The sequence below is a fragment of the Microcebus murinus genome, chromosome 1 (assembly GCF_040939455.1).
Source record: "Microcebus murinus isolate Inina chromosome 1, M.murinus_Inina_mat1.0, whole genome shotgun sequence".
Lineage (NCBI taxonomy): Eukaryota > Metazoa > Chordata > Mammalia > Primates > Cheirogaleidae > Microcebus > Microcebus murinus.
The window spans coordinates 47278764-47295247 of record NC_134104.1 but is presented as its reverse complement, the minus strand read 5'-3'; the positions used below and the strand labels follow the sequence as shown (position 1 = coordinate 47295247).

General features: G+C 37.7%; 1 protein-coding gene across 1 annotated transcript in view; it reads left to right on the top strand.

The window, feature by feature from the left end:
• The first annotated feature begins 261 nt into the window (after positions 1–261).
• The window catches only part of RPL24 (ribosomal protein L24), a 371901-nt gene continuing 355678 nt past the window's right edge, over positions 262–16484 (top strand). The window contains exon 1 of the mRNA XM_012779671.3: positions 262–268. The gene's annotated coding sequence lies outside the window, so the exon portion shown is untranslated. The remainder of the gene's footprint in view (positions 269–16484) is intronic.

Here is a 16484-nt window from a genome sequence, read left to right as displayed (position 1 = left end):
GAGCAGAGCTGGAAGCCAGCGGGCCCAGGAAGCCCACATATTCTTGAGCCACGAAGCCAGAGCACTGGGGCAATAGCAGCCAGGAAAGGCTAGAGTGGAACAAAGCCTCTGAGAACTCCAAATAAAAAGGAAAGTCCCAAAGGCCTTAGTGAGTTTAATCCTTAGCATAGCAGAAAAGCATAAACCTTGTTTGTATGTATCATTTGGAGGGACTTAATTGACTCCCTCTATCTAGCTGAGTAGGATGAGGTATGGAAAGTACATGGGGTAAAGAACAAAATCTGTGTAGGTTCTGGAAACACACACCCTCTTCCTTCCTAGACTACATATTTGGAGGAGACTCTCGTTAGGAACTGGAAACAATATCCATTCTGTCTGGTTCTGTTCAGATTATAGCCTTTCCAGAATAAATTAAGCAGTTTCTCTCTGTTAGGAGAAATGAATGGGTAGGGAGAACATTGAGGCAGTCAGCATCTAGCCTCGTTCAGCAAGGCCCATTCATGAATATCTCCTTGTTCACCAGAGTCATGCCAAAGCAGTTAGCAGAGAACATTAAAGGCTATTCTGAAAGGCTTTTTTAAAGATCGTTCAAGATTGATCAGGATCCACAGACCACATGAAAAGTTAATCCTTTAGTGTATGGCATACTTACTAATGTATCTGGCAATAGGGGGCATATTAATAACAAATAAATGATATAGTTTCAAACGGAAACAAGTACCATGAATAACTTAAAATAGGATGGTGTTTTTAGACAGAATGGAAGTAGTTATGTTGCAATAACAAACCCTGAAAACCTCAATGTCTTAACAAAGTTGGGTTTGTTTTGTTTTGTTCTTTACTCACACCCCCAGACACCATGCATTATGGGAGTTCTGATTCGTGCTGTTCTCATGCCTGGACAACACCAAGACTAATGAGACTGCACCATCACATGGCTTTTGTCTGTGTCGTATTGGTCAAAACTTGTCCCTGAGTCCTCCCCAATGGCCAGAGTGTCAGGAAGTACAATCTTCTCATGTGTCCCAGAGGAGAGGAGAGCCATAGATGAGCACATGGGATGTAGGGGTAAGAGAGCCTCAGGGTCTGATGAGGGTGGGCTACTTTCTAACCCACCATGTGAAGGGCAGTAAGAAGGGCAGAAGGAATGGCAAATGCAAATGTTCTTTAGGTTGAAGTAAGTGTAGAAGGAAATTAATGAAGGTCAGTTTGCCAAGAGCACTGTGAGTGAGAATGGTAGGCAATGCAGTCAGTGAAGCCAAATGATGAAAAGCCTTTAGGATCACGATAATGGATTTAGCTTTATTCCAAAGTATTCCCCAAACTCAACTTGACTAGCATTTTCTCTTTTTTTTTTTTTTTTTTTTTTTTTGAGACGGAGTCTCGCTTTGTTGCCCAGGCTAGAGTGAGTGCTGTGGCGTCAGCCTAGCTCACAGCAACCTCAAACTCCTGGGCTCAAGCGATCCTCCTGCCTCAGCCTCCCAAGTAGCTGGGACTACAGGCATTCGCCACCATGCCCGGCTAATTTTTTGTATATATTAGTTGGCCAATTAATTTCTTTCTATTTATAGTGGAGACGGGGTCTCGCTCTTGCTCAGGCTGGTTTTGAACTCCTGACCTCGAGCAATCCGCCCGCCTCGGCCTCCCAGAGAGCTAGGATTACAGGCGTGAGCCACCGCGCCCGGCCTATTTTCTCTTTTTAATGAAAGCAAAAGGCTATCCTTATGTTACACTGAAAATAAAAATCTACATTCTGCTTTTCAGACTTTTCTGATTCTCAAACTAAACTGACCGTTTACCTTTTTCGGATTCACCTCAAGTTCACCTTTTTCTAAACATTGGAAATACCACAGAACATCGTGACAGGCTTTTAGTGTTTCCTGGAACTTCTCACCTCAGTTCTGCATCTTCTCAGGCCTCACTTCAGAGTCTTGATCAGCACCCAGATCTGTGCTCATAGCTGCTGACAGAACACACATTTCCTCAAAAGGCAAGAAACAGGGAAGTCACCATTCTGAGAAAAAAAAAAAAATATTTCTTTTACCAGAGAAATATCTCTTCTCTATTAGAATCAATGTTTTTAGAATGGACCCAACAATAGAAAGTGTTTTACTCTCTAATGTAATTGTCTAGATTGATTGATGTTCCAGTTTTTATTGAGTTTCCATAGTAGCTTTCCAAGTGAAGTCTCAAGACTTTTATCTTCCACACTATTTATGTTTAATGAAAACATCTTTAAGTCCAAAACATTGTTGTCTGGTCTCCAACAAGGATAAACATTTAATAAAACCAGGCAAATCTATCTCTCTGAGCCTCGGGTTTCTCATTCATAAAATGAGATCATATGATCAATAATAGTAGCAAAGCAAAACATTGAGGTGATAGAGCTGCTGCTGAGTGGGCTCACTTCTGGCTTTGTTGGATTTCACATGAAGGCACCAGGAATTTTCTCAGTGGTCTAGTGGAGGTGTAAACTTGGCCCAATAGCCTGCATAATTGGAGGTTTTCCACGCTGCTTTATAAAGGACACGGATGTGAATAACCAGTACTTTATATGAAATTTGACCGAGCAGTTCACCTGGTTAGAGTACACTGGTAAATAGCAATTATATTTCTTCAGACAACTTTGCTAGGGTGACTTTAATATCTTCCCAGTAGTAGAGAATAATCATTAACTATACAAACTTTGAAGTCAAATAATCTGATATTCAGTCATCTCACCCACTCAGTTGCTGTCATTTAACGTCTCTATGTTTCATTTTTCCTTGTTTGAAAATGGAGATAGTTCAGATTGTTTCATCAGGTTATTGCAAAAGCTATGACATATTCCTTGCAAATCTGTCAGCACAGTATGTTATTCGTGATAAGTCTCAGTAAACATTAACTTCATCAGCAGCAGCAGCAACCTTGAAGAGTGAAGAGTCACTATTTAAAAATCTCTGCACGTGACATGGCAATGTAAACTATTTAGTTTCTAGCTCTTAGGCTTAAAGATTTATGAACTACTCCAAAAGGTAGATTCAACCATGGGGGACCAAGATGGTAGACAAGAAGCAGCCTGCACAAGTTGTTCTCAAAGAGAGGACAAAAGTGGCAAGTGGATATTCACCTTCAGATATATCATCTAAGAGAGAGCATTGGGAATCAACAGAGAGGCAATGGGAGGCTCTCAAAATGAAGGAGAGGGAATTGAGAAACCTGCTCATCAGGATCAGAGGTACAGGAGGAGGGTGCTTACACATGGGAAAGGAACAGAAGAGAGAATCCCAGGGCTCCACACTTCCTACATAGACATTTCAATTCAATTAGTGGGAGGGCCCCTCTAACACAGCAGGCCATCAGACTGACACAGGGAGCTGACTGGAGACCATGCAATGGCATTGCTTCAGAGAGAAGGCACAGCAGGGTCCCTCTGGCTTATGAACCCTAGGTACTGTGGCTGGTGCCATTTTGAGCTCCCAGTCCCAGAGTGCTAAGTCTACCCAAGGGTCAGATCTGTTGCTGCCATCTCCCTGTTGCCCCTGCTTGGCCAAGGAGGGAATAGGGAGGCCAGGTACTCTGTGTGTCCTGTGGGCAGGTGCCACACACCCCATCTCTGCTGGGGGACCTGGGTAGGACATTGCTGAAGCTGCCATGGGCCAACAAACATCACCACTAGTGGACCTGGATAGGATGATTGCTCACACTGCAACATACCAACAATCTGTAACAACCGCAGGGGAATGGGGAGGTGCAGGAGAGCAGCATGTTAAAGACTAACAGTGCATCTGCCCCTCTACTGCCTGGTCAATCTTCTGGAGTAGGACTCAAGCACACCATTCAAGGACCTCTCTCTCTTTACTGAGCAACAGAGTTCTCAGGAAAGGAAAACAGTTGCAGGTGCAAAGCTATCTGTCTTGAACTGATGGAGGAGGTTTCAGATAAGAAGGAACTAGCATATGAATTCTGGCAACATGTGTTCTTTTATTTCAAGATAATATGAAAGTATGAGGATGTGGAGAGACAAGAACACTCTTACACTGCTGGTGGGACTGCAAATTAGTGCAACCTTTGTGGAAAAGAATTTGGAGATACCTCAAAGAGCTAAAAATAGAAATACCTTTCAATCCAGCAACAGCATTATTAGGGATCTACCCCAAAGAGAATTCTGGCAACATGTTTTGACATCCCCAAAGGATCACAGTAGTTCTCCAGCAACAGACTCCAACCAAAATGAAACTAGTGAAATGTCAGATATGGAATTCATAATATGGGTAGCAAGTAAGCTCAGAGAGATTAATGAGAGCCAACACAAAGAAAGCAAAAATATAATTCAGGACATGAATGAAAAATTCACTGAAGAGATAGATAACATAAGAAAAGATATAACAGAACTTATAGAAATAAAAGAGTTATTTAGGGAATTTCAAAATATAGTGGAAAGTTTTTTCAACAGAGTAGACCAAGCAGAAGAGAAAATTTTAGAGCTTGAAGATGAGACTTTCGAATTAAGCCAGTCAGTCAAAAATATAGAAAAAAGAATCATGAAGAATGAGAAATCTCTCTGAGATATGTAAAGCAAAATAATATAAGAATCGTAGGTATCCATGAGAGAGAAGAAGAAAAAGCAAAAAGCTTGGAAAACATATTTGAGGAAAACTTCCAGGTATTACTAGAGATATAGACATCAAGATACAAGAAGGTAATCACACACCTGGAAGATTCACAGCAAACAGGACATCACCAAGGGACATAGTCATCAGTCTGGTCAAAGCCAAATTGGAGGGGAAAATAGTATAAGCTGCAAGATGAAAGCAACAAGTAATTTACAAAAGAAAATGCATCAGACTAAGGGAAGACCTGTCAGCAGAAGCCTTATGAGCCAGAAGAGAGTGTGGTTCCATTTTCAGTCTTCGCAAATCAAATACCTATGAGCCAAGAATTTTGTATCTTTAGAAACTAAGTTTCATAAATGAAGGAGAAATAAAGTATTTCCCAGACAACCAAACCCTTAGGGGAATTTGTTACCCCTAGACCTGCTCTACAGGAAATGCTTACAAGTGCTCTGTACACAGAAAGGAACAATTGATACCCACCAGTGTAAACACATGCAAAAGTTAAAAGTCATATCTCTTATAAAAACAAGAAGGGAGGAAAGAAAGCAACTAGGTAACAATGAACATGATAAACAGAACAGTATATCACATATCAATACTAGCATTAAATGTAAAATCTTAATGATTCCCTTAAAAGATATAGATTGACTGAATGAATTTTAAAAAGCACAACTCAAATATCTGCTGTCTCCAAGAAATCCATTTAACCCTCAGAAATTCTCATAGACTCAAGGTAAAGGGATGGAAAAGAATATTTCACACATATGGAAACCAAAAGTGAGCAGGAATAGCTATTCTCAGATTAGATAAAATAGACTTTAAATCAACAGTTAAAAATGGTTAAAAAATGACAAAGACAGTCATTATATAATGATAATGGAGGCAGTCCAACACGAAGCTATAATAATCCTAAATATATATTCACCTTACACAGGAGCTCCCAGATTCATAAAACAAATTCTACTACATCTAGGGAAAGAAAAAAGCAGCAATGCCATAAGATCTGGGGACTTCAACACTCCACTGACAGAATTGGACAGATTATCAAGGCAGAAAATCAACAAAGAAACACTGGACTTAAACAAGACTCTAGAACAAATGGAACCAACAGATATTTATAAAACATTATACCCCAAAACTATACAATATACATTCTTCTCACAGCACATGGGATATTTTCCAAGATAGATCATATGTTAGGCCATAAAACAAGGCTTAGCAAATTCAGAAAAAGTGAAATCATACCATGTATCCTCTTAGACCACAGTGAAATAAAACTAGAAATAAATTATAGGGGAATTTTCAAAACTACACAAATACATGCAAATTAAACAACCAACTGCTGAACAATTCTTGGGTTAATGAGGAAATTAATAAGAAAGTCAAAAGATTTTTCAAATTGAACCACAAAGATGACACAAGCTTCCAAAATCTGTGGGATAGAATAAAAGTAGTGGTAACAGAGAATTTTGTAATCTTCAATGCCTACATCAAAATGATGGAAAGATCATAAATTAACAATCTAATGCCATGCTTTCATATTCTGACACTAGCCAGTTATTAGCAAACAGCTTCCTGATGAGGTTGAGGCTGGGGGAGAACTCCCAAGTACTCCAGGCTCCTAGTGTTGTGATAAAGTGGAATAACCCCAAGGCAATCCTCTGAAGAGAGTGGCAGGTGCGGGTGTTAGAAGCAGTAGCTCACAAAAGCTGGGGGGGGGGGGTGCACAGAATCAGCAAAAAGCATCAAAGGGATCTAGACGATATTACTGGAATCAATATAGCAAATTTTTTCCAGCTTCATTTCAATCATATGCTTGAATTATGCATAGATAGAAGAAGAAGATACTTTCAGTAGCATCCCATTGCTATAGGGTAAAATTCAATGTATTGAAGTCATAATCAAGGTTCACTACAGTCAACCTTATTTGGGGGGATATATAGTCACCAACCTGAGTGACCCCTTTGCAGACACCACCGTTCTACCCATCTGCCACTAGAGATGCCCCTTACACACACACCCCACTACCTGCTCCTGTTCAAACACTGCCATGGGACTACACTGCCCAGCCTTGGGATCCTTTACCCACCAACCACATCTTCTCCCCTTTTCCTTTCTTGGGGCCCAGAGAAAGTAAATATTCAAAGGCGTTTAGGTCTCAAAGGACCAGGATCAGGAAGCCTCTGGATTTGACTTGGACTCTGCAATCAGGTTCAAGGTTCAGTATTTGAGTATCTTAGAGGGAGTTGGGATTTGAGGCTATAGTAATACTTCAGCCAGTTCTATAGATAAAATAAAATTTAGAAAGCAGCTAGGGAACCCAAATCCAATTTAGAAAGTTGCTTCTATGGGAACTGTAAGTCTCAAGCACTTCATTTCAAAAAATATCTTTAAGAAATGCCTAATTTAAATATATATGTAAATTTGTATGTACTATATGTAAATGTGTGTATATAGATACATATATATGAGTATATATAAAATGAATCACTTTTTAAAGCACTTTGACCTCATATTTAAATAGCCTTAAAAGTGTAACATGGTGGTACAGGCCTGTTTCACAGGTACTCGAGAGGCTAGGGCAGAAGGATTGCTTGAGCCCAGAAGTTTGAGGTTGCAATACAATATACTGGCACCTATGAATAGCCACTGCACCCCAATCTGGGCAACACAGTGAAACTCTGTCTCTAAAAAATAAATAAATAACCTCAAAAACATTTGAATATGATTTGACCCTATATAATTCAAAAGACAGAAAAGAACTTTGTGTAAAAACAATGTTCAATGAGGCATTCTTTATAATAGCAAAAAAGAGGGAAATAAGTGAAAGAAAACAACAGAAATAAGCCTGAGGGGAATAACTAAGAAACTTATTCAATTAAATATGATATGACATTAATGCTGCTTATAGAGTATTTAATTGCATTGGGAAATTATGCAATAATATGTGGAAAAGTATCAGATAAAATTTGTTAAGTACGTTTTCACTATACAGTCAGCCTTGGTATACCTGGGGAATTGGTTTCAGGACACCACTACCACCCCTACACTCCCAGCCCTGCTTATACAGGAATCCTCACATACTCAAGTCCCACAGTCAGTCCTACAGAACCTGTGTACATGGAAAATCGACCCTCCCTATTTGCTGGTTTCACATTTCCCAAGAATACTGCATTTTGATCTGGGTTTAGCTGAAAAAAAAAATCTACATATAAGTGGACTTGTGCAGTTCAAGCTGGTGTTAAGGGCCAACTATATTTGATTAAAATAATAAGCATAAATTGGAGCCCACCTATACTTCCTTACTTGAAGTAGAGTTCCCTAGAGTTACTCTGGACTCTGAACACACCCTAATTTATAACTCAGCTGTCTGATTTTTCTGTCCTATTTCCTGGAACATGCCCCAGTGCCCTACCTGCTCTTTCATCAGTTCAAATACAGATATATAATAGGTGAAAAATTTATGTGCCAAGCATGATTCTGGGAGCTGGGGACACAAAAATGAGTAATATTTCATGCCTAATCATCATGGAATTTACAATCCAGGCAAGGAGCCACACACGGCAACAAAGCAACCTGGTAAATACAATGAGAAGGCTGTATAATTAAAGAGGTGTTAGCAAGGTGCCTAGAAAGCTCAGTTCGGTTATACATGTGATTATTTTTGGCAGAGCCTTGCTTGAGTAACTATTCAGAAAATATTTGTTGATTATTTAACTGATTGAAATTCAGATAAACTAAATTAAGGCATCTATTTAAGCAAATGATTCACCTAGAATCTTTAGAATATCTGGTCATATTAGCAACTTGATGGATAGCAACTGACTTGATTTCTATTAACATAACATGGGAAAACAGCTGGCAAGGAAAACATCAGTGCATCCTGAGGGGCAGGAATATTTTTAAACTTAAGCTCTTTTCTCCCTTCAAATAAGAGGTTGTCAAAATGTTATTTGCATAAAAATCATCTGAAAGATTTACTAAAAATGAAAATCCAATAGGTCTGGGCTGAGTCCCAGAAATAACCACCTGAGCTTATTCAGATGCAGTAATATAAAGACTATACCTTAAATATATATATATATAACACCTCTTGTATTTTCTTGGATAGAGCTGGAACCCATTCTACTAAGTGAAGTATACCAAGAATGGAAAAATAAGCACCACATGTACTCACCAGCAAATTGGTTTCACTGATCAACACCTAAGTGCACATATAGGAATAACATTTATCTGGTGCTGGGCAGAAGGGGAGGGGAAGGAATATATACACACATAATGGGTGCAATGCGCACCATCTGGGGGATGGACACACTTGAAGCTCTGACTTGGGCGGGGAGGGGAGGCAAGGGAAATACACGTAACTTTAACATTTGTACCCCCATGATATGCTGAAATTTTTTTAAAAAGACAGTCATAAAAAACTATATATATAACTTTAAATAATTTAGCAAACATATTTTGGTCAGATAATATTCTACAAGAATAGCTTTAAAAATAGCCCCCTAATTGAGGAAAACACTTTTACAAAATGCTCAAAGTAGAAAAAAGTTAAATATATATTCTGTCTTACAGATATTAATTAAAGAATATTGTATGTACCATTTACATCTGTCAATATTACAAACTGTTTACTCTGTCACTTGTTAAAATGAAAGACAATATTGTGAAATTGGATTTTTACCATGTGAGGTCTAGCTCTAAACCCAAACTGAACATGGCATTTTTAGACATGGCATGAATCAAATTTCCTGTTTGTGGCAGGCACAGCTAAAGTTTTACTGACTGATGAGACAGAATCCTGAAAGCAGAAAGCTACAGAAACAATGAAATTTGTAATTAACATTTGGGAACAGGTTGTCTGCCTTCTAACTGCCTCTAATCCACAAGTTAAGATTTGCACATGAAAATTGCAGCACTTTTGAAAATCTGCCAAAGTAAAGAGAACGGAAAATGCTGAGGACAAAAAAAAATTTCAAGTTGAAAATGGACTCCAGTATGCAACAGCATTACATGTGTTGTTTGTCATAAAATCTAGGTTTGTTGCACAGGGTTTGTAAACTCGTCTAATGGCTCCAGTGGTAACAATACAAAGGAAGCATAATGCACTGGAGAAAAACTAAGTAGATCTGATTTCTAGTCCCAGTTCCACCACCAGATAAGTAGAAACACAATTAACCTCTCTGAACTTCAGTTTCCACATTTGTAAAATTCAGGGTATGAACACTAGATGGTCTCTAGTGTCCTTTACAGTTATATAATTCTACAAAGCAGGGAAATAAATAAGAGCAAAATAAATTTAAAACTCACAGAAGACTATATGTTGGCATTGAAAGATGCCTATGATGTATGGGAACACTGAATTGTCATTGCCTAGCACAGTCTGTGACTCTGAACAGGCACTCAATTAACATTAGGTAGATAAATAAATGAATGAACCAGTTAAATTATACATAATAAGAAATACAGTTTAATAGTTTAATTTATTTATACTTCTATAAAAATTTAGCATACCAAATCTTGGTAGACCAATCAATGAATACTCATTTTGGCCCACTGTGAAAAGAGGCTATAAATAAATCAAATGGTTCTGGTTGAGAACATGAATGTCCACACACAAAAACTGATGTGAACTAGGTACCAAATCCAAAATACCAAATCAGGTATTGGCTGGTAACATGATTACCAACCTCAGTATAATGGAAAGCAGACAGTAAGATCTGATTAAGGCTTACTGAGGAAATGTGTTGAGATCTTAAACCAGGTAAGGTTGATGGATTGGCAGATGAGAGTTTTCTGAAAAGGGTTAAAAGCAGAAAAGGGAATGTCATTTTAGTGCTAGAGCAAGCAGATTTACTCCAGTAGGAACAAGATCCAAAAAGAAATGAAGCTAATGGATGGCCAGAGGTTTGGGAGCGGGAATTTTAATACTTGACATTTTGTCATCATTTTTTCATCAGGAATAGGAAAGGTAGAAAAAATATTCTAGAACCGCACTGTCCAATATGGAAGCTACTAGACATATGGCTATTGAGCACCTGAAATGTGTCTCATCCAGACTAAAACATGCTGTAGCTGTAAAATACACACCAGATTTCAAAGACTTGGCACCCAAAAAGGGGGGGAAAGGGAGAATGTAAAACATCTTAGGAATATATTTTTATTGATTTATTGACTTTAAGAAATTACATGGTGAATAATAATATTTGGGATATAATCAGCTAAATAAAATGTATTATTTAAATTATTTATACCTTTTTGTATATTTTAAGGTAGCTACTAAAAATTTTAAGTTACATATGTGACTCACATTATGTTTCAATAGGACAACATTGCTCTAGATAGATTATCCAAGTAGGAGTCATCAGTAGTGTATTGCTGTGCTACAAGAAGAAAATCCGGGAGATCAGCTGAAAGGTGAGGTTGTAGGTAAAAAAAAAAAAAAAAATGCAAATATATAGGAATAAAGGAACGAATCAATAAGATACAACAATGAATGAAATATATAATAATTACTATATATTCACAGATAAAATATTTAAAGTTTCTAATCTGAAATGTCATCATGATTATAAAAAATAAATTAAATGAAATTCAAAACTCTGAGCTTCATGCCTGATATAGAAGTTGCATTCAATAACTATACTACTTGTTTGCTTTCATAACTCTTCCTAAAAGTGAGAACTCTTAGAAAGCCCACATGCTACTGACCTCAAGCCTGAAGATTATCTGATAGCTTCATAAAGAATTTCATGCCCAGTCATTTTGACAGCCTCGAAACATAACATGGCACAAAATAAGTGTTTAATAAACATCTGTGGAATGAGTGATGCTATCGGACCCAAAAGTATGTCTATACACAGGAAACTAAACATCAGGCTTTCCCTGTAAAATTCACCCTCAAGAAACTGAAAAATGTCAGTAAAATCCCTAATGCCCAAAAGAGTACTCCAAATGCAAGCACATTGTAGAAAACATTAGTATTTTACAATGCATAGATTTTTAAAAAGAATGAAGAAGAAAAAATCAGCTCACTATGAAATAGAACTATTTCACATATAACTACTATGTGAAATCACTCTTCATGGGCCCTGAAGATTCCATGATACTGTTGGTTCCATAAGTTCCTTGTTCCATTCCTTGCTACAAATATCCCTCTTCCCCCTGTATTTGGTCTGCAGTGGTTCTATGCCACTTGGCTGGGATAATGAGAGTAATACCACTGGGCTTCATAAGCCAGCCAGTGCTCAATATAAAAATGCTTCCTGTCTGTCTGACCCAAACACCCTGGTTTGTCCATCTAACGGGAACTCCCATTGATGCTGCTTACATGCCTAGTTTCTCTCCTTATTTAACAACAGAAGTTATGTTTTCTACCCACTACATCTGGAAATCCACCACTACCCATTTTCATTTTTCTTTTTCTAATCTTCCCCTTCACTACCATATATAGACAGTAAAGCATTCTTTTATATTTACCTATTCCTTCTTATCTTTATAAAAATAATATTCAGGTGAGGATACAAACTTGCCCTTCACTATCACAGCCAGTGTCTGAACTCAAGGAGGCTTGAGGGTAAGTTTGCCAGCCTGATCTCTATCTGATCCTCCCAGAACTCAAGCGTACCATCCAGAGGGCTGGGAAAGGAGGACTACCTAACCTAGTCCACCACTGCTAGCACCTGTACACCCTCCCAGGGGTCTTACGTCCAGCTGACCCAAACGGCTGGCAACAACACAGTGTGCACCTATCTGCACAAGCCAAAAGGCAGTGTACCTATCTCTCTCTACACTGAGCATCAGAGTTCCCAGCAGAGGAGAACAGATGAACAACAAAGCTATCAGTTTTGAGCTGAGGGAAGAGGTTCCACATAAGAAGGAACCAGCATAAGAACTCTAGCAATATGAAAAACAGGCTCTTTCAATAAGCCCAAAGGATCACACCAGCTCTCCAGCAAAGGACTTCAACCAAAAGGAAATTTTTTAGATGTCATATACGGAATCCAAAATATGGATTTCATAGAATTATTTTTTCTAGATCTGCGAGAAATGATGTTGGTATTTTAATAGGAATTGCAGTGAATCTATAAATCACTTTGGGTAGTATAGACATTTTAACAATGTTGATTCTGTTGATCCATCCATGAGCATGGTATGGTTTTCCACCTGTTTACAACCTCTGCTATTTCCTTCTCCAGTGCACTTCATATGGAACCAGAGAAGACCCTGTATAGCAAAAGCAATCTTAATCAAAAAGAACAAATTGTGAGGCATTAATTTACCAGACTTCAAGCTATACTACAAGGCTATAGCAACTAAAATAGCATGTTATTGGCACAAGAACAGAGACATAGACCAATGGAACAGAACTGAGAAGCCACATTTAAAAACATCCTCATATAGCCTTCTAATCTTTGACAAAGCAGACAAAAACATACACTGCGGAAAAGAATCCTTATGCAATAAATGGCGCTGGGAAAATTGAATAGCCACATGTAGAAGACTGAAGCAGGATTCGCATCTCTCACCTCTCACAAAAATCAGCTCATGGTGGATAACAGACTTAAACCTAAGGCACGAAACCTTAAATATTCTAGAATAAAATGTTGGAAAAATTCTTATAGACATTGGCCTAGGCAAAGAATTTATAAAGAAGACCCCAAAGCCAATCACAGCAACAATAAAAATAAATGGGACCTGATCAAATTAAAAAGCTTCTGCACAGCCAAGAAACTATCATGAGAACAGACAACCTACAAAATGGGAGAACATATTTGCATATTACACATCCAATAAAGGGCTGATAACTAGAATCTATTTAGAACTCAGGAAAATCAACAAGAAAAAAATCGAACAACCCCATTAAAAAGTGGGCAAAGGACATGAACAGAAACTTTTCAAAAGAAGATAGACTAATGGCCAAGAAACATATGAAAAAAGTGCTCAACATCTCTAATCATCAGGGAAATGCAAATCAAAACCACAATGAGATGTCACTTAACTCCAGTGAGAATGGCTTTTATCAAAAAGTCCCAAAACAAGAAAGGTTGATGTGGATGAGAGAAAGGAACACTCATACGCTGGTGGTGGAAATGCAAATTAGCACAACCTCTATGGAAAATAGTATGGAGATATCTCAAAGAGCTAAAAGTAGAACTACCATTTGATCCAGCAATTCATTACTGGATGTCTACTCAAAGGAAAAGAAGTCATTATATTAAGAAGACCCATGCACTCACATGTATTATCACAGCATAATTCACAATTACAAAGATAAGGAATCAACCTAAATGCCCATCAACTGATGAGTGGCTAAAGAAAATGTAGCATACACACACACACACACACACACACCATGGAATACTACACAGCCATAAAAAAGAATGAAATAGTGTCCTTTGCAGCAACTTGGATGAAGCTGGAGGCCATTATTCTATGTGAAGTACCTCAGAAATGGAAAAATAAGTACTCAATTATATGTGGGAGCTAAATAATGGGTATACAAGTCACACAGAGTAGTATAATGGACATTGGAGATAGAATAAGGGAAAGTGGTACAGGGATAAGTGGTACAGGGATCAAAAATTACCTATCAAGTACAGTGCGCACTATTTGCATGGCATGTCACTGAAAGCCTTGACTTCACTACTATACAATTCATCCAAGTAACAAAAAAAACCACTTGTACCTCCTAATTCTATTGAAATACATACATACATACTGTCCAGGAAGAGTTTACCACATCAGCTCAGTACTTTTACCTTTTAACTAGAGTTACATCCTCACAGTCTAAATTCCCTATAATCTCTAAGATCCCAAAGATATTTCTTTTAAATGAAATTTCATTTCTTCTCAAAGTACACTGTTTCTCCTTGTCTTGAATCAGTTATGGAACTCAAGTCAATTAAATAATCATTCATGTTGAAGCTGAATGACCATTATACCATGGTGGTTTTATATTCTGATATTAAATAGACCAACAAGCTTAGAAATAAAGGGTTTCTTGTTAGTGTCTTAGTCTCTTTTTAGTTAAAAATTTTTAAGTAATTACATGGAAAGGGTTTAAAACCCAACAAAAATCTTACCAAAAATAAACTACATAATAAAGTTATTCCCATCTTTAAAAAAAATGTTGGGGCTCAAATTTCAACATGAGGTTTGGAAGGAACAAACAATGTAACAATGTTACCTAGTTTCCACCACTAAGACCCACTATGAAGGAAATTTTATGTAAAATGTTAATTGAGCATTTCTTTCAACAACAAAAATTTCCCTGAAAGGAATACCAACAAAGAGGATTCCCTCCTTGTAATGCTAGATTCATTCTCCCCAAAGTTCTTAAGTGATATGTAGTTTTGTTTTCTATACAGATTAGCGAATAATTTAGGTCAAGTAAAATGACAAATGACATCGTGAAAAATAACACTTTGGGAAAGTATCGCATTATATTTCAGCTTAAAGAATATCTGTTTGTCCCTCTCTCTCTGGTTTTATATGCTGAATTTCTTACTCTTTCAGTTTCAGTTGAAAGTGACCTTTCGGTTAGGGATTTTCCATGTATGATTCTTTTTTTGGAGTAAGAGCCAACTTCTTTTTATTGACACCAAATTATGAAAGGGCTTCCTTTCTGCTAAAGGAATTTTTTTAAAAAATCCACATGCCTTGCCTGCAAATATTTCTTATATTTACTATCCTAACAAGAAAAAGCATAAAATAAAGATCTGTCCAGTTGCAAAGTGCCATCTTTTAATATCTTATTAATTGTATTCTTCATATGATTTTTTAAGAATCTTTGAAAAAATGCAATAATAAATGCATCCCTTGGATCTGAGAGTCCATTTCCTCCCTAATGGAATAATGAATCTGCCTCCATGCCACACTAGTGACCATAAATGTATTTTACCAAGGAATGTGTCATGCATAGGAAATCTTGCAGAGAATCCTAAAGTGGGCATTATTTAGAAGGAAGAGTTATTGCAGGGTTGAGGTACGAATGAGAGGTTCAGAACCTACCCCTCAAAGGAGTTCTATGAATCATAATTGAGAATCATTTATATCACACAGCTCACTCACACTCTTCCCTATCATCTTTGACATCAGGTTTAAGATTATAAATGGATGACTTAGCCTTTAAGCTCTTTGCAGCCATCATAGTTAATGGCAAAAGACTTTTCCAGAAAGACACTTCAAGAGCAAAGAGCAGCCTGGCTCCCCTGGGAGAATGGGCTGTGAGACTGAGTAGACAACAGTTCTCCCATAATCCTGGTCACATATCCTCTGGGGATTCCAGGCCAGAGCTACTCAAGCCCAACCACTTCTGTGCTCCTCAGACCAATAGGTGAGAAGGGACAGCTGTGTCCCTGATGGCTGTGTAATGCTGCTGGCTTGCTCCGCCCACCCTGGGCCAGGCCATTGGCAAGACCGGCCTTGCTGCCCCCTGTGCTTACTGATCACTGGGAATCAGGGCCCTGAAGATATCTGGCTAAGTAAGAATGAAATGATAGACTTTATCTTGTCATCACTGTTTATAAGCTATTACATTATATCATTATATCAAGTGATTCTTAGTATGTGCTCATTTCATAGAAGAATGATCTGTTCTGCCACTTACCAACTGTGCAACCTCATGTAAGTGAATTAACCTCTCTCAGCCTATTTATTCACCTAGAAACTCAGGATGATAACAGTAGTATATACTTCACATATGTATTCAGGGGCTTAAATGAAATAATGTGTAAAATGTTTAGCACAGAGACTATCATGGGAAGCCCTCACTAAATAATAATTATTAATATTTCTATCATATAGAAGCTATGGTTTTTTCTCATTTCTATTATTTATTTCTTTAAAAACTATTGGATTAGTGTGTGTGTGTGTGTGTGTGTATGT